Source organism: Sus scrofa, chromosome 16 (assembly GCF_000003025.6).
Source record: "Sus scrofa isolate TJ Tabasco breed Duroc chromosome 16, Sscrofa11.1, whole genome shotgun sequence".
Taxonomy (NCBI): Eukaryota; Metazoa; Chordata; class Mammalia; order Artiodactyla; family Suidae; genus Sus; species Sus scrofa.
Genome location: NC_010458.4, coordinates 49,932,686 through 49,957,942, shown reverse-complemented (window position 1 = coordinate 49,957,942; position 25,257 = coordinate 49,932,686).

The following is a 25,257-nucleotide window of genomic DNA, read 5'->3' as shown; positions in this document are numbered from 1 at the left end:
GTTTCTGAGATCCATTCATGCCCTGGCATGTAGCCGCAGCCCACTCCTTTTGATACCTGCAGAGTACTCCAATTTATAGATGTGCTATGTTTGGTTTAACCATTCTGTGTGAGCTAATTATATCTACGCCCAAGAAGGAAAGTAGTTAATATTCAAAGGACCTTCAGCAGGAATCCATGCCCCACAAGCCCCTCAAAGACTCTGATCTACCTCTGTACCAGACGGCTGGTTGTCTAGAAGAGGGGAAATTAGGGGTCCTTTTCATAAAATGAGTATCGCTCAGGAAACAGGGGGAGCTGGCAGACGTACACATGATGGTCCTCTCCATCCAGAGCTTCTCTTTTTAGGCACCATCTCTGTTTCCCGGTTCTACTGGGTGATTGGCTCAATAGACCAGGAGATTGTGCAGCATCCAAGATGAGCCTACTCTGAACATACCTGTCAGGACGCTAAGGACAGAGGATCAAGACGTCCCTTTTTTATAGGAACTGCTATCGTTAGGTGACATCTTCAGTGACATTTTTCCCTTCCATGCCAAGAAATGATGTACAAGTAACAAAATTCAATCTGATGCTTGTTTTCAGTATACCGCACTAGCCAGCAGTGGATGGATGGGGGATCCACTGCTCCTACCTCCCTCAACTACCTCCCACCCCAGACGTTACCAAGAGAAACTGACAGCCAGTCAGACTGGCTTGGACCAGTTTGCAACACTTCCAAGATTGTTTATTGAGCGCCTGGGTACTGCGCTGTTGAGCTACACATCACGGATGGGCAAGCTTTGTAGTCTCCCAGCCTCGAAACCAAAGAAATAGCCTGGAGGAAGCAACAGAAGCATCTGTGGTTTATTGGACAGGAGGACCTTATGCAATCGGTCCTGGAGCCACACCCCACCGTGTACAGCAGAGGGCAGGCAGGATGTGGTGGAAGTCTTCCAGACTCGGGGTAGATAGAAGAAGGCTATTTTTAGGGGCGATGATATCAGATGGGCACATCAGTGACCTGGGACTCATTAAGCCCCATACTTAAGAGGACTGGATAGCCATATGAGTGAAGCAGGTCCTGGTCTAGCAGGAGATGTAGAGAGAGCAAGAGAATAGCCATCTTGAATGGCCTGGCCATACGTGGGTGCTGGACATCAGGGTGTGGGAGACTTTACTATCTCCAGCCCTTGACGTTTGGCATGGACATGTGATGGGTCCTGGCCAATAAGATGTGAGCAGAAGCATCACTTCTAGTCCCCAGCAGTCATGGCAAGTCTCAAGACTCCACCCCTCCTGCAGGGAGCCCTGGAGCCTGAGCTGAGAAACCCCCAAGATGAAGGCACATCCATCAGCCTGGGTGCAGGACAGATGACCCTGAGCGGAGCCCCTGCCCACCATGGTGGGCGTGCAGCTCAGGCAAGGCAAACCTGTATGGCTTTAAATCCCTGGGATTGGGATTTGCTTGTTATTGCCACCTCATGCAGCCCATCCAATGGACTGCAAAGGTAAGCATGCTTAAGCACTGTCCTCAGGAATTGGCAGTGTGGTGGGGAAGTCAGATGTTCCTCAGCCCATGAAAAGAAAAAAGATGGAGAATTGCAAACTGTGATAAACACACAGTGACTTTGGACTATACCTGGGGGGCCCTGAAGCTTGTCCTCAGAAGTCAAGAGAAAAATTGAAACATAAACAAAAACTCCCCAAAGGAGATTCGATTCTTCTTCCGGGGTAACATGCATGTGATGACCCAGGAGCTCCGAGACCTTGCAAGGGGTTCACTGAAGCTGGCAATGTCCCTGTGAGCCATGAGACCAGTCCCTACACACCTTTGTCCCTCCCCAGCCTCAAGTGAGGACACCAGGGAAGCAGGAAGTGTTGCGTCTGGCCTGGGACTGGTGACTGGGCTCTGGACATGCCGGCCTCTCTGGGTAGCCCCATGGCCTGAGAGGTGGCCAGAGAGCTGGACTTGCAGCCCTATCACACCCAGTGCCTTGAGATCCTGGTACTACCAGTTTTCATGGAGGGAACTGGAGGGTCAAGCTGCCCGTGTAACAGCTTTAACTACAATGGAAAATTGTTATCCACACATATGATACTAATAGTACTTTGCCTTTGTGCTTTTGAGTTTACAAAACACTTTCTTCATATTAAACCTGCTTTTATGTATATTAAAAACACTCCAGCATCTTCCTGGTCATTTAGAATAAAATGCCAGTTCTTTAGCATGGCCCTCAAAGCCCTGTAGATTGCTGGTTCCACCCACCTCTCCAAGGCCCTCTGCACCCAACGCACGTTGCGTCAGGCACCCCTTGCACTTCCTCACGCCACCTACATATCCACTCAGAGCCTTTGCATGTGCAGCTCTTTCTACTAGAACATTGAGTCCATACACATTTGCAGGAGGACCCTTCTCTTCCTTAAACATCGAAAAGATGAAATACATAGATATGCTGAAATAGACAGGATAGCCCAAGAGAAGTTTCCTTGCCACTAAGTTAAGTTGCTTCTCCACCTCCAGTCATAGCCAAATACTCAAGTTTATAATCTTCCTCGCAGGTGCCACCACTTAGTGTAAATAATGTACTGCTTGAGCATCCGCCTCTCCATCCTGTGAGCGTAGAGACCTATTTCTTCCATAGATCCAGCACCTAGAATTGTTCACTGGCTTGCCATCCTTCGAGGGGTATGTTGTTTTCACTTTTACCCAGGAGGAAAGATAGGTGAAGTGGTCTGCGCACCATCCCCGGGCTGAGAATTAGTAGAGGAGGAATGGGATTCCAGATCTTGGCCCCTGAATCAGTGGCTTTTTCCCATTCAGCCAAGCAAAGGCTCATGGTCCAGTGTCTTGTGCACTAGGCTTGTTTCATAAAGAACCTCTCTCAGGTGACAGTCACATTGCAATAAAGCTGAAGGACTAATTCACACTACAAGGTGACTGGTTGATAGTTGATTTTCTACAGCCCTTACGAGGGGAATTTGGATTTTAATAAAGAAGTGAGAGGAGCAACTTGACCTAAGCATAAGCAGATGGATTCTCTCCTGACACACCCACTCTAGGTGTGAACCAAATCGCTGCAAAGTGAAGTCATTATCACCTGGAAGTCATTTCACAGGGAATTTCCTCAAATTGGTTTCCATGTCGAAGTATTGAAGTCTTGGCCTGTCCCAGGCCAGGCTTCTGTGGTCCTTACACCCAGGCCACTCATTCACTGAGAGCCTCAATTCAGACCTATCCGTCAACAAGGTGATACATCTATGACATTGGACTGTAAGAAAAACGTGTCCACTTCACAGCTTCAAATTTGTGCCCCACTTTGGGACCATGCTTAATATTTTTAAAACAAACTACTCATTATTTTATGAATAACATAATTATATGACATGGTCATTTTCTTGGATAAAAGCATGCATTCCTCAATGCAAATTAATGTCACAGTATTTGTAACTCTGATTTGACATTTCTGCACTTTTTAATAAGGCCCAGACTCTCACCGCCCACCCTACCCCGAAAAAATCACTCCAATTCTAAGAGGCCCCAAAAGAAAATGGCAGAGGAGAAGACGAAATGATTTGAAACGCCAACCTCCATTCTTTGGGACAAGTCCTGGGGCATTTGGGATTGGAGATGGGCATGCCCTATTCCACGGAGGTGAGTGACCCCTTAAAGGAAAGAGCTTGTCCTCGCTCAGGAGCTCAGCACAGGGCCAGGAGTAGAACCCGATCTTGCTTTGCCATTTCAAGGATTCCTGAGATCTCTTTTCTGCAGTTCCTTGATTGAGCTCGGTGGGAGACGGGAACAAAGCGCCGGTGGCCGCCCTCCTCCTGCTATCAGTGGGCGGGATCTGAGCCCTATCAGCAGGGTCCCTGCCTGACAGTCTGTGTTGTTGTCTGCTGCTGGGCAGAACACAGATAACAGAGGAGATTAGGTGACTAATCCTGCTCCCTGCCCTTACACAATGCCAGCAGGTAACTCACTGAAGCTTAATGGCTGGATTTAGCTGTGAAAGAGACCTGCAGAAGGAGTGACTTCAGGATTGCTGGATGGGTGGCGATTTCAGAGTATTCCATTGGTAGATGGAAAAACAGGTTCAGTAAGAGGTATAAATGTGTCTGTGTGTAAGAATACAACACATTGTGTGCACTCACGTGTACGTGTAACAGGGAAGAACAACTCGGACTCCATATTAGTTTGGTTTCTTTTACTTTAACCTTCGTGTTCTATTGCTTTTGCTGCAAGTTGAAAATGTTGCCTATAGCCTGAAATAGACGGGATAACCCATTCTCACGGCCCTGAGCTTTAAAGGTGTCACACTTTTCCATTCATTTAGAGATAAAATGGTGCAGAACTGGGGTCCAGAGAGAAGAATTAGAACCTGAACTGGAGTCTTAGGCTTACCTGTACTGTCATTTTTTTTCCACTACACCATATGTGTGTGTGGGTGGGGAGCATGGTGTGTGTGTGTGTGTGTGTGTGTGTGTGTGTGTGTGTCTACAGGTGAGCAGGATCTGATAAAGAACCAAAACCCCACGTACCATTATCTACAGCTATTTATGGTAGAGAAGGGTATTTATCCGCCTCGTCTGTAGAGTGGTAACAGAATAGGAATGTTTCCATGTGTGTTGGCTCACTTTTCACCCTAGACTGCACAAGCATTCGTTATCCATTGCTGCATCAGGCTCCCTTACATATTTTCTCATTGGTATTCCTGACCTTGGGACAGTGAAGACTTTGGTAATATCATCATCCCCACTGACCACTTAAGGAGACTGACCAGCCCAAGGTCACGTGGAGAGTGAACGAGAGGCAGAGGTGAACTCAAACTCCTCCAGACTCTTTCCATTAGGGGGTCACTCACCTCCGCAGACCACTGCGGGCTCATCTCCAACCCCAAATGCCCCAGGACTTGTCCCCTTGCTACTTTGCCTTTGTGTTTTTTCACTTCCCAACATGCAGGGCCCCCTCTTCCTTCCTGGTTTGGGTCCCTTCTGACATTGTGAGCACATGAGCCTGGGATCCTCCCTAAACTCCAGGGAGACAGAAAGTCCCCTGGAGACACGTGGAGGCAGCAGGGCTCAGAAGGGGGACATCCAGAAGCATGGTTTCATTATCCTCCAGCATCCCCCAGCAGGAGTAGGACTTAGCTGCAGAAGAGACTGTCATTTTGACCCTTTCGTGCCCCTCCACCTCTGTATGGGACTAAGGCTGGAGCTGGACTCTAGCACAAATTAGCCACCAAATTGGATATTCGTAGACTCTGGGCAAAATTTCATCATGAGCTCCCTAAGGACAGGCACCTGGTTTATTTCATATCCAGTGTATTCTCAGAGTCAGGGATAGAGCTTGGCGCATAGCAGGTGCCCAATAAATATAAGGGAGGGGAAAAGAAGAGGATGAAGACTAAGAAAAGAGGGAAAAAAAGGAAGAAGGAAGGGAAATTTATGTGTGGATACCCAACGCTGAGTTAAACTCCAAAAATGAAGGCAGCCAGCCAGTACCGGCAAATACCTAGAACATCGTGGATAGTTCACCGCAAAGAAGTCCAGCTTCAGTTATGCTCCAGAGATAGGTGGCAGTAGGGAGCAACAGGTAAAATTTTATGACCTCTGAATCAATCCTAGTTGTGCCACTGATCTTGGACAAGTCATTCATCTTTCTGCGCTTCAGTTTATCCGCTGTATTAGTTTTCCATTGTCACTGAAAAACGTATCCCAAAGCTAGAGATATAAAACAACACACATTTGCTCACACTTTGGGAGAGGAGAAGTCTAAGATGCGTTGGCATCCTTCTGGAGGCTCTTGGGGAGAATCCATTCTCTTGCCTTGTCCAACTTCCAGAGGCTGCCTGAACGCCTTGGTTGGCAGCCCTGCATCTCTCCATCCTCCACTTCTGTCATCACATCTTAAAATTCGACACGCCTGCCTCCCTTCTAGAGGGACTTTGGTGATTACATTGGACCAACCTAGAGGATCCAGAATAACCAATCCATCTCAGGAACCTTAAGTGAATCACATCAGCATAGTCCCCTTTGCCAGATAAGGTAACATAGTCACATATTCTGCAGCCATTATTTAAACGCGCGCACACACACACACACACACATGCACATGCACTCACAATATTACCTTAGGTGTACTTGATTTTTTTCCCACTTTTTAATTAATTAATTTGCTTTTTAGGGGCACCCCCGTGGCATGAGGTTTCCAGGCTAGGTTTCCACTGGCCTACACCACAGCCACAGCAATGCAGGATCTGAGCTGTGTCTGCAATCTACCCTACAGCTCACGGCAATGCCAGATCCTTAACCCACTGAGCAAGGCCAGGGATCGAACCGGAGTCCTCATGGATGCTAGTCAGATTCGTTTCCTCTGAACCATAACAGAAATTCCACCTTCTGTGTACTTTAAATCATCTCCAGATTACTCATAATACCTAATACAATGTAAATGCTATGTAGATAATTATAAGTCCAATGGAAATGCTGGGTAAATCGTCAGTGCAGCCCATATGAGTTCTGATTTTTGGAAATTTCTGGATTTTTGTTTCAAATATTTTCCATCCAGAGTTGGTTGAATCCAAGGATTTGGAACCCCCATATACAGACAGCTGACTGTACTTCTCACCAGGTCTCAGGATGATGCATTTTGTCCTGCCTTGAGGGCCATGCAATTCTGAAACATCTTTTCCAACCTGAGAAATATGATATACTATCAAAGGAATACTTGAAAAAATAAAAACCCCCCACATGTCACTACCTGAAACGACTAGTTACTGTTGTCCTTCCAGTTTTCATCAGAAAGCAGTTACATTTGAAAGAGCTGCAATCATAAATAGATGCCTTTTTATCAAACTTGCTTTCTGCTACTTCTCCTAGATCTACTGGCCTCGTTCCTTGCTAAGCTGCCCCAAAAGTCCAAGCAAAGTGTCGTTTGTGAAGGGGTCTATCAGGATGCTCTGTGATTTCCTCAGCCATCCCCTAACCTTGAGTAAGACAGGCTCAAGGTTACTCTCTTTTGCTTTTTCGTATAATTTTCTTTTTGTGCTTTTCCATAAAGTTGCTAAGATTATTGAGGTTGTAATAAATATGATATATATTTGCATATTTATGTCAATGTACAGGTTATATATCTATGTAATACAAATTTATTATAATATAGCATGTGTATAAATATATTACATATTTAAATAAATAAAATGCTATATGTATATAATACATATGTATAGATATTGAAATGCTTACTGAGTAAATGAATAAGTGAATAAATTAATGCATGAAGAAGAGAGTCAATACATGTATAATGAATGCATGGATTTAATTAGTAAGCAAATTGCTGAGTCATTCACTTGTTCCTTTTACAAATATTTGAGTAACCAAGGATAAGTCCTCAGATAAGAACGCACCCTGCCTCATGAAACCTGCACTCCTGGAGAAGGGAGAAATAATGCACGAATATGTAAAAGAAAAAGATAATTTCTGATAGAGGCAGATTGTGTTAAAACAAACAGCCAGGGAAGAGGGCCAGAGGGGGAGAGGAGAGACAGGGGCCGAACCACCACAGACGAGGTGAGTTGCTAAGGCTCCTCTGAGGAGGGCAGCTCCACACTGAGACCCAGCTGATAACACCCCCCAGGCACGGGATCTAAAACAGAGACAAAAATAAGGGCAACGGTAGATGATGCAAGAAAGAGCTTGATGTTCGAAGAGCTTGGCCACAGCACAGCGAGTCAGGATGAGGGTCTTTCCCAGCCAGGACTCAGAGGAGCCAGGGACACGTCGTCGTCAGGAAGGCCTTGACATACCAAGGGAAGCCACTAGAAGTTTCTAAGCAGAGAAGAGGCGTGCATACATTATGTAAATGAATGAATGGGTGAATGAATGAGTGAGTCATGAAATGAAGCCCAGAGACTCGAGTGCATGAACGAGTGACCCTGGTAAAGGGGGTGTGGGGTGGATACTGAGATGCCCCATCAACATGGCCCTTCAGGAATTAGGACCTATCACCCTAGACACCGGCAGTGGCTGCCAGCAGCTGGAGTTCAAGTTCAGCTCTCAGCAGAAGAAAGCCACGTTGCCCTCTATCATCCTCCCTTCCCAGGGCAGCCCACTTCTGGTGATGGATCAGCTTGCGGGTAAGAAGGTCTGGCCCTCTTACACCTGCCTCAGGAGATCTCTGCAAGCTCACCCCCCTTCAGACCTTCCCCAGGGAGGGAGAGCTGCGGGCTCCACTAGACTGCAGCTACCTGTCTCCTGCAGCCCGTCCCTTCCATGGGCATTAACTGTGAGATACTCCCAAAGAAATGTCCTGTCTGCTTCCCAGGGAACCCAACCAGCAACAATGTGAAAAAGAAAGAGAGAGAGAGAGAAGAAAAGAAAGAAAGAGAGAAAAAGAGAAAGAAATAAAGAAGGGAGGAAGGAAGGAAGGAAGGAAGGAAGGAAGGAAGGAAGGAAGGAAGGAAAGGAAGGAAGAAAGAAAAAAAGAGAGAGAAAGGAAGGAAGAAGGAGAGGGTGGGGAGCTAAGTGATTAAGTGAACAACTCAATTGTTGGGATTTAGCCCCCTTCTGACCCACACCCGGCAGTTTTGCACAGTGTCTGCAGGAAGAACCGGCCAGAAAACGAGTCTCCTTAAGTTTCTCCAAGTGGAAGTTTCACTTTCCCTGCAGATCTGCACAGGAAGTTGGCACTTGACTACAAGAGCTGGGAATGGCCATGGCAGACCGAGGTGTCCAGAAGCCCTGCTTTCCATCTAAACCCGATCTTTCAGCCCAACAGCCGGCTCACACCACAAAGAGCCTCCCCGTCTCCCAACAACGTGTGCTGGGATCACAGCACAGAGTGTCTTTCGGGAGACGTTTTTAAAACAAATTTTTGTTTAACCTCCTCTGTGACCCACAGACTAAATCCATTCCTGAAATATACTCAATTTCTGTTTATTTAAAGAATGTTTGCTTATTTGGTGCTTGCTTGAGTGGAACCACTGTTATTATTCCTGTCTCTGTGAGCGTTAAGCTGACAGGGTTTGCCCGGCATCTTTAATTATCCAGAGATTATTTTTTCTCATTCCTTTTTTTCCTTTTTCTTACTCTGGGCCAAGGGTGCAGGGCAGGCAGCAGATGCCAACTTGGAGGTCTGCTCCTGCATGGTCACTGAGGATCTGGAACCACACTGGCCAATATGGCAGCCCCAGCCACACGTGCCTAAGGAGCACTTGAAATGTGACTTGTCCCCATCAGGTTGTGCTGTCAGCGTACCAGATTTTGTAGAGTTACTGCAAAAAGAATACAGGCATACCTAGGAGATACTGCAGGTTCCATTTCAGACCATTGCAATAAAGTATGTCACACAATTTCTTTTTTTTTTTCAGGGCCGCACCTGTGGCATATGGAGGTTCCCAAGCTAGGGGTCGAATGGGAGCTACAGCTGCTGGCCTGTGCCACAGCCACAGCAATGCCAGAGCTGAACCTCATCTGCAACCTACACCACAGCTCACGGCAACGCTGGATTCTTAACCCACGGATCGAGGCCGAGGGTTGAACCCACAGCCTCATGGTTCCTAGTCAGATTCTTTTCTTCTGTGCCTTGACCAGAACTCTACAAATTTTTTGATTTCCCAGTGCATGTAAAAGTTATGTTTAAGTATGGAGATTCTTTAAAAAACTAAAAATAGAGTTACCATATAATCCAGCAATCCCATTCCTCAACATATATCCAGAGAAAACTCTAACTTGAAAAAATACATGCACCCCATGTTTGTAGCAGCACTGCTTACAATAGCCAAAATATGGAAGCCACTTAAGTCTCCATCAACAGAGGAATGGATAAAGAAGACACAGTGTATATATATATATATATATATATATATATATATATATATGTACACACACACAATAGAATACTACTCAGCCATATACAATAATGAAATAATGTCATTTGCAGCGATGTGGATGGACTTAGAGATTATCACACTAAGTGAAGTAAGTCACAGAAAGACAAATACATGATATCATTAATACGTGGAATCTAAAATATGATATAAGTGAGATGCAAACTGTTACATTAAGAGTAGGCAAAGAGTTCCCATCATGGCACAGTGGAAACAAATCTGACTAGGAACCACGAGGTTGTGGGTTCGATCCCTGGCCTTGCTCACTGGGTTAAGGATCGGTGTTGCCCTACACTGTGATGTAGGTCGCAGACACGGCTCGGATCTGGCTTTGCTGTGGCTGTGGCATAGGCCGGTAGATACAGCTCCCATTAGACCCCTAGCCTGGGATCCTCACAGGTGCAGCCCTGAAAAGGCAAAAAAAAAAAAGAATAGGTGATGTGGTCCTGCTGTATAGCACAGGGAACTATGTCCAATTACTTGTGATAGAACATGAGGAAAGTTAAATGAGAAAAAGAATGTGAATATATATACACACACACACACACATTCATATATGGCTGGGTCAATTTGTACAGCAGAAATCGACAGTACAATGTAAATCAACTATAACTAAAAATTTTTTTTAAATATGATATAAATGAATGTATTTACAAAACAGAAACAGATTCACAGACATAGAGAACAAACTTACTGTTACCAAAGGGGAAAGGAGTGGGGAGGGATAAATGAGGAGTTTAGGATTAGCAGATATATACCAGCCCCCATAAAATAGATAAATAGCAAAGTCCTACTGTATAGCACAGGGGACACTATTCAATGTCTTATAAAAAACCATAATGGAGAAGAATCTGGAAAAGAATATGTATAAATATACATGTACATGTATAACTGAATCGCTTTGCTGTATACCAGAAACAAATACAACATTGTAAATTAATTTTTTCAATAAAAATTAATAAAACAGAAAAATCCTTAAAAACAGAAATTCCCGCTGTGTTGGGTTAAGAACCCAACTGCAGCAGCTTGGGTTGCTGCTGAGGTGCTGGTTCAATCCCTGGCCCAGGAACTTCCTTATGCCACAGGTGCGGCCATTACAATTTTTTTTAAAACGTTATTTACACTTACACTAGACTGTAGTCTATTAAATATGCAATAGCGTCATGTCTTAACAAACAATGAACATACCTTAGTTGAAAAAGTCTTTATTGGGAGTTCCTGTTGTGGCTCAGTGGTTAACAAATCCAAGTAGGAACCATGAGGTTGCGGGTTCGATCCCTGACCTCGCTCAGTGTGTTAAGGATCTGGCGTTGCCGTGAGCTGTGGTGTAGCCTGCAGACGCGGCTCGGATCCCCATTGCTGTGGCTCTGGTGTAGGCCGGGGGCTACAGCTCCGATTCGACCCCTAGCCTGGGAACCTCCATATGCCGTGGGAGCGGCCCAAGAAATGGCAAAAAGACAAAAAAAAAAGTCTTTATTGGAGTTCCCATCGTGGTGCAGTGGTTAACGAATCCGACTAGGAACCATGAGGTTGCGGGTTCTATCCCTGCCCTTGCTCACTGGGTTAAAGATCCGGTGTTGCCGTGAGCTGTGGTGTAGGTCGCAGACACGGCTCGGATCCTGAGTTGCTGTGGCTCTGGCGTAGGCTGGCAGCTACAGCTCCGATTCGACCCCTAGCCTGGGAACCTCCACATGCCGCGGGAGCGGCCCAAAGAAAATAGCAAAAAGACAAAAAAAAAAAAAAAAAAAAAAAAAAAGTCTTTATTGCTAAAACCTGCTAGCCATCGTGTAAGTCTTCCGTGAGTGGGAGCAGAAACAAAGATCGCTGTCCACAGATTATCACAAGAAAAAAATAATAATGAAAAACTTTGAAATGTGAGAATTATCCAAATGAGACACAGAGACACAAGATGAGTAAAGGCTGCTGGGAAAATAGAGACGATAGACTCTCTTGATGCAAGCTTGCCACATCCCTTCAAGCTGTAAAAAACGCAGTAGCTGCAAAATGCAGTAAATCAAAGCGTGATAAATGAGGGTCTTTTTACCGATGTGTAAAACACCTCATCGATGTGTCTTTTTACTGAGGACCTGTGGAAACAGCAATATTTCGGGCGTTTTCTGCTAAATAGAGTTTATCATGAAAAGTATTCTTTTGACGTTTTTCACTTGACAACTAGAAAATCGACAATGGCCTATGTGGTTGGTGTTCTATGTTCCGTGCACAGTACTAACGGTCCCAATCATTTGCCATCACATGTCCTGCCCCCCAGTCCTGGTGGAGCGAGGTCTGAAGCTGTCGGTGCAGCAGCATCTCCCACCTGAACTTGGCTGCCACTGCCTTTGCACCACCCGACACTCCGAGAGGAAGACTCTCCCCTCCCCCACGGTTCCCTCTTTCCCTATGGGGGTTTGCTGTGGTGTCTTCTGCACACTTCAGACCAACTGTTTGCCCCTTTTGCATGTAGCAACGGCTGCGAATTCTCTCTCATTATTTTTGTCTAGCCCTCCCACTGACGCCCGGCTTGCACTGGCATTCAAGACGTGTCGGGGAAGGCGGGGTTTGGGGGGTTGCTGTGGAGGCTGGTGTTGGTGTGTGAGGGATGCCAGACATCTGGGCAGCTGGAAAACGTTTGCACCAAATGTGATTTCTTCCCTTTGCAGCTTCCATCCAGCTGTTTGGCTGCCTCTGCTTTACTTGAGGGTGTGTGGGAAAATCTGTGTTTATATAACTTCAAACCCGGCGATTGAAAGTAAGCAGGGAAAGTTCTTGGAGGCTCTAGTGGCTCACCAGCTTGGACAAACTGCTGGATTCAGAGGATCCGGCAGAAATTAATTACTGGAGAGAACACAACCAGCAGAATAACTCCAGCCAAAACGAGCCCCTGCGGGTGGATTGGGCCACTTTAAGATTTCTTTTGCCCTGACTTTTCAGGTGATGGAGTCCTATCTGCAGACACGATTTTTATCTCTGACCTTACTCAGAGACTGGCTCACGGACCAGTGGGACTGGCATCTCCCAAGAGCTTGTAGGAAATGTGGACTCTCATCCCCTGGGTTGGTCAAGATTCTCCAGAGAAACAACCAATATATACACAAAGATATGTATTCCTATAAAGACATGACATCTATACATACAGATTTACCTGTGTATATATATATATAGGTGTATATACACCGATACTTCTAACAGCACACACACACATACACCCCCCTCCATATCCATATCTTATTCTTACAAGTTTATGTGGACGACTTGCAGAAGTAATTAGAGTATTTTCCGTTAAATAAAGCATATTATTAAAATCAATTTAGCTGGTTCTTACATATTATTAACATTAACAATGAAATGTAAATGCACTCTTAAAATTAATATATTAAAATTACATTATATAATATAAATTAATAAAATTAATAAAATATAAATATTAATAAATATAAATTAATATTAATATTATAAAATTAATAGACATTATTTATAGATATCATCTATCTATCTATCTCTCTGTCTATCGAGGGAGAAAGATTTTAAGGAATTGACTCATGCAATTGTGAAGACTGGCAGATCTCAACTCTTCAGGGCAGGTTGGTAGGCTGGAGACCCAGGGGAGAATCAATGTTACAGCTTAAGTCCAAAGCTGGGCTGGAACCCGGATTTCTTCTTCCTCGAGGGACCTCAGTCTTTTCTCTTAAGGCCTGCAGCTGATTGGACGAGGCCCGCCCGCATTAGGGAGGTTATTCTGCTTTACTCAAAGTCCACTGATTTCCATGTTAAAAAGACCTTCCCGATGAAGACATTCAGATTAGTATTTCACCAAACGACTGGGTACCAGAGCCTAGCCAGGGGGAGACATCAAATGAACCATCACACCCTCCCTTCCACCCCCCATCCTGCTGAATCAGCATCTGCCTTTTAACAAGCTGCCTGGGAGAATGGACGCACACGAAGGTCTGAGAGGTACCACTTTTAAGATTTATCCTGGACATCTCTGAGAGCCTCCTTTGGATAAGCGGGGACCTTTTACGGGGCCCCCACCACCTCTGCCATGCCCTTGGAATCAATGTTGTGGGAGGAGGCAGCAGGGTGCTCAGGCCACCCCCCCACCTGGAAAGGTACACAGTCCAACACATCAGGATCTGATTCCAGAGAAAACCAGAGGCCCAGGCATGGGAGCACTTTCTTGGGAGCCCTCAAACCCTTCCTGTGAGAAGATCTGGCCACAAAAGCAAGAGCCATGTGTTTCATTCCCCCCAATATCCCCAACCCCTGGGGCATAACGCCTGGCACACGATGCCTGGTACACGGTGAAGAGCCGATAAACACTATGGAACAAATCCATTATCTAAGCTTCAGTTTGCCATCTGTGATATGTAGGTAGTCCTCTGGCTGTCGGTGGAGAAGCAGCCACATGTGAGAAGCACTGGAAGCCCAGGGCCCTGAGCTGGTGCTCGGGAGGTCACAGCTGAGGGGGTTGGTGTGCATCTGTCGAGTGAGAAAACAAGCCACGCTTGGGCGTGACCACACTTGGGGTAAAGCAAACACCCTCTCCCCTGAGTGCAGGGAGGGGACCCCTAACTGGGTGCCTTCTCATAGGATCAGTTACCACTCCCAACAAAGGACAGCTCTTGGTTTGTGCGGGCTCCTGGCATGTGGAAGTTTCTGGGGGTCAAATAGGAGCTGCAGCTGCAGGCCTCTGCCACAGGAACGTGGGTTCCAAGCCTCGTCTGTGACCAACGACGGCAGATTGTAGCTGCCATGCCGGTTTCTTAACCCACTGATGGAGAACAGGGATGGAACCCGCATCCTTATGAATACCAGTTGGGTTCTTATCCTACTGAGCCACAACAGGAACCCCTAGGCGCCTGGCTTTTCGCACAGTGACATGCTCTGCAGGTGTTATCTCCCAGGACCTACCGCAACACTGGCAGGAATAATGATTATGCACACTGCTGTCATTGTGACTTTACAGAAGGGGGACACTGAGGCTCAGAAACATTCTGTGCCTTGCATGACAACATGCAGCTGAGAACAGGGTGGAGCCCAATCTGGAAACACGTTTTTCCCTAACATCAGTATCTCCGACCACCCCTTCCTCTTTGAAAGGAGAGATGGAGGGAGAGGGAGAATGCACACGTGTGCTGATGGAGCGTCTGCACGCGTGCCCACCTGTGTGGGTGTGGGATGCACAAGGGTAAATATGGGGGCTGGAGGGAGCGGAATGGTTTCATCTCCTCCTAAAAGGGCCAGCAGAACTCTTGGATGTCCCTCGACGTCAAGCTGCTTTCCAGGTCATCGAAGTTTACACTTGGGCAATAACCCACACGCATCATTAACTGAACAAATATAATGAATCTATCTGCAGTGACATGATAGTTGGTGCTGAATCCTATTAAAGCACATTTAATTAAAAATGCATTAAACCTTCAAGCTTTGGAACACGCCCTGCCCCTTCTTCAAAGGCTCCCCCTCCACTAAAGCCTTCCCCACTATTAACTATGACTCAGCCTGTGACCCTATGGGCATGACCGGGTGAGGTGAAGTGGCTCTTAAATGCCTGAACCAGTCTATCACGGGCACTAATGGATTTCAATCAGGGAGATTCATTCCATTCATTTGGCTCCTCGTTTCAGAAACAACTGTCAGGCTGATCCTAATTGCTGGAGATGGTTGACAGCCCCGGGAGGTTGGAGCCTCTTGAGGTTGGTTGGTGGCCAGCCAGCCACGATTCGGGCTACTGTGCAGTGGGGGTGCGGGGCTGAGTCAGACCTACAGCCCCCCTGATGGTCCTGGTTTGCCATTAGCTTCTCTCTTCAGAGTCAGCAGAGTTTCTCTGAATCCAGGAGGCAGTGAGGGGTAGTGGGAAGCTGTCTGGGTTTGGACCCTGCCTCTTCCTCCCTGCGTGCCTGTCTCCTCCAGCCGTGGGATCTTGCAAAGGCTGTTTCCCATCCAGGGAGTGCCTTTCTCCTTCCTCTTTGCCTGCTCCATTCCTGTCCACCTTCCACATGCTTCCCAAGTGAATGGATATGTAAAGCAATGAGAAGAGCAACCAAGAGTCTCCAAGAGGGGAAATGCAAAACCTTTCACTTGGGAAGCAGTGGCCAGCTCACAAAGCTTTTATCCAGAGTCAGTCCCCTCACGGACCCTTGGCACCTTCTTTTCTCCAGGACAGTTATTACTGTCCGTTTCCAAAGGATGGGTCTAAGGGGAGGAATGGGAACATGAAATTGCTCACCGTCATTGAGAGGGAAGGGGCCAAAAGCCAGGATTCGAACCTCGTAATCCCTGGCCCCATTTCACGCTGCCTCTGAATCATCTCCAGGCACGCTGCTTAATCAGCTGCTGATTCATGAAGAGCTGGCCCAGGGAGCTTCCTGCCAAGAGGTCTCTGAGCAGCACCTTCCTTCCAGAGAAGGGAAGAGGAGGTAGGTCCTACCTGATTGGTTCCCCAGAGGGCCGGGGCTGCTGCTCCTGCCACAGGAGCTGTGCTCTGTCCTATGAAATGTGTAGTCACTCCAAGGGCCCCAAGCTCGCTTTAATGCTCTGCTATCACCTTGCAGTTCTTACTCATTTTTTAACGTGGAGCCCCTCGCTTGCATCTTGCATGGGGCACAGCTAGTTACGTAACTGGTCCCCAGGCTGGGGGCCGGTTTGGAGAGTGCGTCCTGCCCAGCCTCCATAAAGATGTCCCCAGCCTCTCTCCGCTCTTCCCTGATCCTCCCTACGCCTCTTCCTGGAGACTGTCTTCACTCCCATCTTCCCTGACAAAGTTGTTTTCCTAGAGTAAAGACCCAGCACAGGGAAGATACGGTGTGTACAGTGGCTGTGCCAGCAGCCTGGTGCAGAAGCCTTCTGAATTAGGTCTTTTTTTAGCTCCATGGCAAATGTGTGATCCAGGAAAGCATTTCCAAAACTGCCTTCTTCAGAGTGTCTCCAGCAATCAGAAGGTTGCTGGAGTCAGCTTCAGAAATGCTGCTCACCCTGCCCCCCACTATGAGTCACAACAGACATTAGCTGATTCAACGCTCTGAGAAGTCCTGCAACAAAGATTCCCTTTATTACTTTGCAGATTCCAGCCTTCCTCCAATTTATGTGATGGTGGAAGCTTTTTCTTTTTTCTTGATTCACTGAGTCACCTCCCACAGAACATTTAGGAGGCAGTCGTCTGGTCTTATAAAGGTGGAGATGAAGATGTGAGTAGAAGGGCTAGAGATGCCAGCAAGGAGAGGGAGGTCATGCTGTCATAGGGCCTCTCCAACATCTCAGTGTGCATCTGTAATGCTAACACAACTGGGCCCAAATTGCTTCACTGTTGTTTGATTTCTTTTTTGTCACCCTAGTCAGATTAAGAATTTACAACAAGCCAGTGACTCATTGATGAGACAGTCATAGCCCCCCACCCCCACTGCCGGGTTATTCCAGCAACAGAAGTCTTAACTCTGTTTGCAGGGGGAGTTGCCCAGGAGACAGGAGAGCAGGGACTTCAAGGGGGCTGGGGACTTAACACATGCTCATAAACAAATGAGATCACTTTGAACAAAGTAATCAAAGTATCAAATGCTATAAACATCAGGGTCAGAGCAAAACATGAATCATGCCTTGGTTAGACATGCACAGATCAGCTGTAAAGAGCAGTCTGATCCCACTGGACCTTAGCTCGAGGATGGGTGTGAACTGTGGACGGGGCCCTGGGCGGGAGACTGCCTGCGCAGGAACTAGAGCCGAGGCCCTTGGGCATCTCAAGTCATGCCTCTTCATGGGAGAATAAACTCCGAGTGCTTTGCCAGCAAGACAGAACTTTAGAGAAGGGTACGCAGAGGACTGGGCAGTTGGAAGGGATTTGCCTTGCTGATGAGGGACAAAGCCAGGTCCAGGGTTCAAGTTTGTAAATCCAATTTCAAATCTTTGCCACAGGTGCTGTCAGTCTCCCTTGCAATCCCTTCCACAATCAGCATCCAAGAGGCTTCTTCCTGAAAGTACTGGGGACCCTTTTCTGAAGGGCTCTCTCTCTGGCTGCAGAGGCTTGCTGCCCTGTGCCCAGGCCAGGCTGGAAGTGCCAGGAGGGCATCCCCCAAAAAATGAGATCGGGGGTTGATGTAGACCTCACAGCTCCCATGCAACTCAGGGAGACAGCTCTGAAGCGTGTTCTAAGTAATCTCACTGAAGTCCACTGTGAGGCTGTATTTCAGGTGTCCAGTACAGTCCCCTGTTCATAAATGTGACTGTATTGGATTTCATCCTTTCCTTGTCTCTCTTCTCTGCCCTGTGCTTTCCTAGGATCCTCTTCCAAATATACTGCTTGACTACTCAGCCATAAAAAAGAACAAAACAATGCCGTTCATAGCAACAGGCATGCAACCAAAAATTCTCATACTAAGTGAAGTAGATCAGAAAGAGGAAGACCAATGCCAAATGATACCCCTTATATGTGGAATCTAAAATATGGCACAAATGAACCAATCTACAAAACAGAAACAGACTCACAGACATGGAGAACAAACCTGTGGTTGCCAAAGGAGGCGGGGAGAGGGAGTGGGAGGGACTGGGAGTTTGCAGTTAGTAGATGCAAACTATTACATTTAGCATGGATGAGCAATGAGGTTCTACTGTGTAGTGCAGGGAACTATATCCAATCTCTTGGGATAGAACACGATGGAAGATAATATGAGAAAAAGAGTGTATACATATATATGCCTGGATCACTTTGCCGTACAGTAGAAGTTGGCACAACATTGTAAATCAACTATACTTTAATTGAAAATACAAATTTAAAAAACAAACAAACAAAAAATTCCAAGAAAAACAAATATACTGCTTGAACTCAGATGCCTGTCTCAGGGTCATTTTCCGGGGGAGTTCAGCTTAAAAAACTTTCTTTTTTATTATACTAAAATGATTTAAGGAATCTCTGGCCTTGAGACTCTTGTTCCTATAATAAGGAGACTAGAGAGATGACATATTAAGTATATGGCTCCTTTGAACAGACTTTTTTTAAAAAAATGATCTTCCCAATTTTGTCCAGTGGTTACAGCAGTTGGCAGGAGAGACTAAACTTTCATTCTCTTCTTTAACCCATGACATTTATTGAGGCTAATGCTGGTCAGGCATGGGCTGGATGCTGGGTGTGCAGACTGAATCTAGCAGAAGAATGGCAGTATTTATCTACTCATTCATTTACGTGTATTTTTATGCAACAAATTTCTATTGAGAGCCTATTTTGTACCTAGGATGGATGGAAATATAAACGGGAAAAAAAGACATAATTTCTATCCCCGGCTCATCTTCCATTAATAAGAGAAACACTTGAAATAGATAAATACAGTATATGGGCAAGTACCTTCTGAAAAGAAATCCATGGTATCCAGGATCATATAGGAAGAGTTGTAAACAAGTTTCAGGGGTCATAGATGACAGTTGGTGTAAGAATTCAATCTTGAAGCCATGACCAAGATCTTATCCTGTCCATTGCTTGAATTAAGAACATAAGCACAGAGCTTGGCTGAAACACCTATGAAACAGCATTGATTTGAGGGAATAGGATATTTTGTCAAAGAGTGAATCTTATGCAAAGATGTAAAAAGCTCCCATTTGCAAGCAGTTTGGGCTGCATCGTAAAATCAGTCAAGTGAGAGGGCGAATCACCATTCACTGAGTAATCAGTGGACAAAAAATACATAGAAGTGCCCCACTCTTATTTAACTGGTTGGTTGGGAATAGGCGCATTTTACAGAGAAGGACTGAGGTAGGATGGCTCGAATCATTCTCTCCTAGTAATCTCCTCCCCTTAAATGTGGGCTGGACCTAGTGACTTGCTTCTTTTTATATATAACATTTTTTAATTACTCAATTACATTTATAGTTGTAGAACGATCATCACAACCAAATTTTATAGTATTTCCATCCCAAAGAATATGACAAATGTAATGGGGTATTAGTGGATTGAATCAGTAATCAATAAATGGAAAGACCTCACATGTTCATAGTTTGGAAAAGTTAATATTGTTAAGATGTCAATACTATGCAAAGGAACCCACGGATTAAATGTGATCCCTATCAAAACACCAATTGCAAAAATATAAAAAACATCCTAAAACTTATATGGAAACCTAAGGAAGCTCGAATAGCCAAAACTATTTTGAAAAGAAGAACAAAGTAAGAGATTTCACACTTCCTGACTTCAAAATTTGTTACAAAGCTACAATAATAAAAACAGTGTGGTGGGACATAAAACAAAAATACAGACTCATGGACTAGAATAAATAAATAAGAAAGAAAAGAAAGAAAGAAAGAAAGAAAGAAAGAAAGAAAGAAAGAAAGAAAGAAAGAAAGAAAGAAAGAAAGAAAGAAAGAAAGGAGGGAAGGAAGGAAGGAAGAAAGGAAGGAAGGAAGAAAGAAAGAAAAAATAAATCCTGACTTTTATAGTTAGATAATTTTGACAAGGATGCCAGAACCATTCAAAGGGAAAGGACAGTCTTTTTAACACATGGAGCTAAGAAAACTGAATATCCACATGCAAAAGAAAGAATTTGGATCCTTTCCTTACATCATATACAAATTTAACTCAAAATGGATCATGAAAATAAATATAAGACTTAAAACTTTAAAACTCTTAGAAGAAAACACAGTGGAAAACCTCCACAACATTGCATTTGATTTCTTGATATGACACCAAAATCACATGAGACAAAAGTAAAAGAAAATAAAGAAATTGAACTATATCAAAGTTTAAAACTTATGTGCATCAAAGGACACAATAAATGAAAAGACAACCTATGGAATGGATAAAATATTTGCAAATTTGGAGTTCCTATTGGGGCTCAGCGGTAACAAGCCTGACTAGGATCCAGGAGGACTTAGGTTTGATCCCTGGCCTCACTCAGTGGGTTAAGGATCTGTCGCTGCTGTGAGCTGTGGTGTGGGTTGCAGATGTGGCTCAGATCCTGAGTTGCTGTGGCTGTGGCTATGGCTTTGGCAGGCACAGCTGCAGCTCAGATTCCACCCCTAGCCTGGGAACTTCCATATGCCATGGGTGTAGCCCTACAAAGACAAAAAAAAAAAAAAAAAAAAAGTTGCAAATTACATATCTGGTAAAAGATTAATATCTAGCATATATAAAGAATTCCTACAACTGAACAACAAAAGAAGAAGCAACCCAATTTTAAACATGGACAAAAAACTTGAATGTCTTTCTAAAGAAGATAACAAATGGCCAAGTAACACATGAAAATATCCTCAACATCGCTAATCATTGGGGAGATGTAAATCAAAACCATAATGAGACAAAACTTCACACCCACTGAGATAGCTGCTATATTTTTTTGAGAAGGAAAAAAAAAAGAGAAAATAACCAGTGTTCTTGTCAAGGATGTGGAAAAATTGGAACGCTTTTTGATGGGAATGTAAAATGGGGCAGCTATTGTGGGAAATAGGAAAGCCATTCCTCAAAAAATTAAAAATAAAAATTAAAAATTAAATTAAAAATAATTTTTTATTTTTAAATAAAAATTTAAAAATAAATTATCATATGATCCATCAATTCTACTTTTATGTATATGCCCAAAAGAAGTGAAAGCAGGTTCTCAAAGAGATATTTGTACACCCGAGTTCATGTTGCATTATTCATAACAGCCAAAAGATAGAATCAATCCAAGAGTCCATTCACTGATGAATGGATAAACAAAATGTGCTATTTACATGCAATGGAATATTAGCTTAAAAAGGAAAGAAACCTTGTACACACAACAACATGGATGAAACTTAAGGACATTGTGGTGAGTGAATTAAGCCATTTATGAAAAGACAGATACTGTATGACTCCGCTCGCATGAGGTACCCAGAATAGGGAGATTCATAGAGACAGAAAGTAAATTGGTGGTTGCCAGGGGCTGTGGGAGGTAGGAATGGAGAATTATTGTTTATTAAGAGTAGTTTTAGTTTTGCAAGACAAAAAGAGCTCTAAAGATGGATTGCACAACAACGTGAAGGTGCTTAACACTACTAAACTGTACTCTTAAAAATAGTTAAGATGGCAAATTTCATGTGTGTATTAAACCACAATTTAAATAATTTTAAGTTTAAATATTGAAAAAGACAACAGAACAAGAAGAGATTCACAGAAACAACAAAATAATGAAAACAAAACATAGTTGATGGGCTGTCATTTCTGAGATATAGCTTGTAAAAAGACTGTGACTTCCATCTTACTCTCTTGCTTTGTGATAAGAAAGCTTGTTGCTGTGTTGAAGAGGCCCATGTGGCAAGGAACTGAGGGGGGCCTTCAGACGACAGCCAGCAAGAAACTGGGGGCCTCAGTCCCACATCCTGCAAGAAACTGAATCCTGCCAATGACCACATAAGTGAGCTTGGAAAAAGATTCTTCTCCAGTTGCACCTTGAGATGACTATCGTCCTGATGAACACCTGGATCACAGCCTGTGATGGACCCTGAGGCAGGGACCAGCTAAACTGTGCCCAGATTCTCAACCCAAAGGATCTATGAGAGAATAAATATTGTCATTTTCAGCCTCTAAGTTTTGGGGTAATTTGTTACACGGCAGTATCTAGCGAATATAAGGACTCAGAGATTGAAAGAAAATAAGCATGGAACAAGTAGGTGTCTGAAGTACTTCTGGCTCTGAAGCTCCCTTTCTACACCACTGGGATCCTTCTCCCAGAAGTATCTTCCTGGTGAGGAAAGCAGTTGAAGGAAACCATACTGCATTTCAACATTTTCAACACCTGCAAGTCAGACCAAGGAGGACTCATGCTTCCTTGATGTTCAGGAAGCTGAAGTCTTTTCCTGGAAAATATATATTTTTAAAATAGGAATATATATATATGGTTATAGTGTGTGTGTGTGTGTGTGTGTGTGTGTGTGTGTGTGTACTCAAATCATTTTATTTGATTCAAACAATTTGAAAACTGCAATCACTGCAGGGGATAAAATATCAGTCCCAGACAAGTGAAACCTTCACTTAAAACCACCCCACTCCATCCTTCCAGAAATGAGAAACAGCTGAGAGTTTACAATTAGTAGGAAAAAAAATCAATGTCTTCTTGATTCCGAGGATGAATTTCCACATTTAATAAAGCTAGTTAAAACTGTAATCCACATTCCAAAGAAGATCCTATTACTCAGAAGCTTGGCCTTAAAAATCTAGGTTCCAAAATTAGAATGAGAGCTACTCCCTAAGACCCAACAAAAAGACCCAAGGGCACTGCTGGCCCCTAGCATGCTGGTCAAACATCGGTCCCAGGCCCCTCTAAGCAGCAGCAGTAACGAGGCACCTGTGGGCTGACGATGTAATGTAAGCAGGGTCACCCAGTACTGGGCACTGCAAATATCCAGGGCTCCATGTGTACCACTCTGCTGGAAGTAAAACGGAGCAGTGGTGCAAGTACGGGCTCTAGAGCTGGTAGCCACAGCTGGGGTCCAGGCTCTGCCACTCCCAGGGAGGTGATTTTGCAGGATTTTTGGACCCTCTTTGTCTGTTTCCTCGCCCGGAAAATGGGGTTTCCAGCATTACTACTTCATTAGCATAAAGAATTAAATAGCTTCCAAGGCAAGCATGAATAAAATTAGGTTAAATGTAGCATGTGGCATTGCCGTCTCTTAGAATTTGTTTCATCTATTTTATTTTATTGAATACTGTCTGCATCTTTGGTTATTCTGTTTGGAAAAAAAAGGACAAATAAAACGTGGCCAGCCAAAAAAAAAAAAAAAAAAAAAAAAGAATTAAATAGCATAAAGCACATAAATCACCAAGAAATGGTGCCTGCCTGGTGCAGAGCAAGCCATCAATACATGAGTGAGTAATACTAGAAATTACTATTATTATTATATACTATTTTTTTTTTGGTCTTTTTTTTTTTGCCATTTCTTGGGCCGCTCCCTCGGCATATGGAGGTTCCCAGGCTAGGGGTGGAATCGGAGCTGTAGCCGCCGGCCTACGCCAGAGCCACAGCAACGCGGGATCCGAGCCGCGTCTGCAACCTACACCACAGCTCACGGCAACGCCGGACCGTTAACCCACTGAGCAAGGGCAGGGACCGAACCCGCAACCTCATGGTTCCTAGTCGGATTCGTTAACCACTGCGCCACGATGGGAACTCCGATCACGCCTATTTTTAAGATCATCGTTTTTTTGTATAAGCAGCTGAATGAATTGGCTGAGGCTCAGGATAAAATACATCTTTTTCTTGTTGGAATGAATGGATCATGAATACATTTTCTGAAGCTCAGAAAAGTCGAGTTATTTGCTCTAAGTCTCACTATTTGGATTTAGCAGAACTGGGACTCCAACTCTTCTCCTCTGACTCTAAGCACTAGTTCTTGTCATTGTGCCACATTTCATAGATGGAGAAACTGGCTCCAAAGTGAAATGACTCCAGCTCACGCAATGGAAAGGTGATAGGGACAGGATTTAAGCTCAGAATTCTCTGGCTCTGAAAGCTTTCCTCTTTTTTTCCTTTTCATTTTATTTACTTTATTTTTTATTGAGGTAGAGTTGGTTTGCAATGTTTCAAATGTTACAGCAAAATGGTTCAGTTTTATACATATATATATTCATTTTCAGATTCTTTTCCTTTGTAAATTATTACAAGACATTGAATATAGTTCCCTGTGCTATACAGTAGGCCCTTGTTGTTATCTATTTTACATGCAATAGAGTATATCTGTTAATCCCAAATTCCCAATTTATCCCTCCCCTACATTTTCCCCTTCAGTAACCATAAGTTTGTTTTCTATGTCTGTGAGTCTGTTTCTGTTCTGTAAATAAGTTCATTCGTGTCGTATTTTAGATTCCATATATAAGGATATCGTATGGTATTTGTCCTTCTCTCCCTTATCCCCCTTAGTATGATAATATCGATGTCCATTCATGTTGCTGCGAATGGCATTATTTCATGCTTTTTTATGGCTGAGTAGTATTCCATTGTGTACCTATACCATTATTCTTAATTCATTCATTTGTCAAGGGACATTTAGGTTGTAAAGACATTGCTCTTTATGTAACACCCAGTAGAAAGCACCTGGTGAAGCAGAATCTCCTTCTTCCTGGTTTTGCCTGATTGGTCTTCTGCCCTGTTAGAGTCAGTGCCTTGAAGCACCTCTACTTAGGAACTTTTCAGAGGCCAGCAAAGTCACTGAAGGGAACAAAAACCCTTCAGCTCTACTCAGCACTGTTTGGAGATAGTGCCCTAACTTGGGGCTCTTTTCCTTTCTTCTTTGTATTCAATCATCATCATCGGAAATTATTTACTTGTTTTCATTTGTCATCTGCATTCTGTCCCCAAATGGAAGTTCTATGGAGGTAAGAATTTTGTTTATCACTGAATCCCCAATACCCAAAACAGTCTCTGACACGGAATATAGGGGTTCAAAAAGTCTTTCTTGTG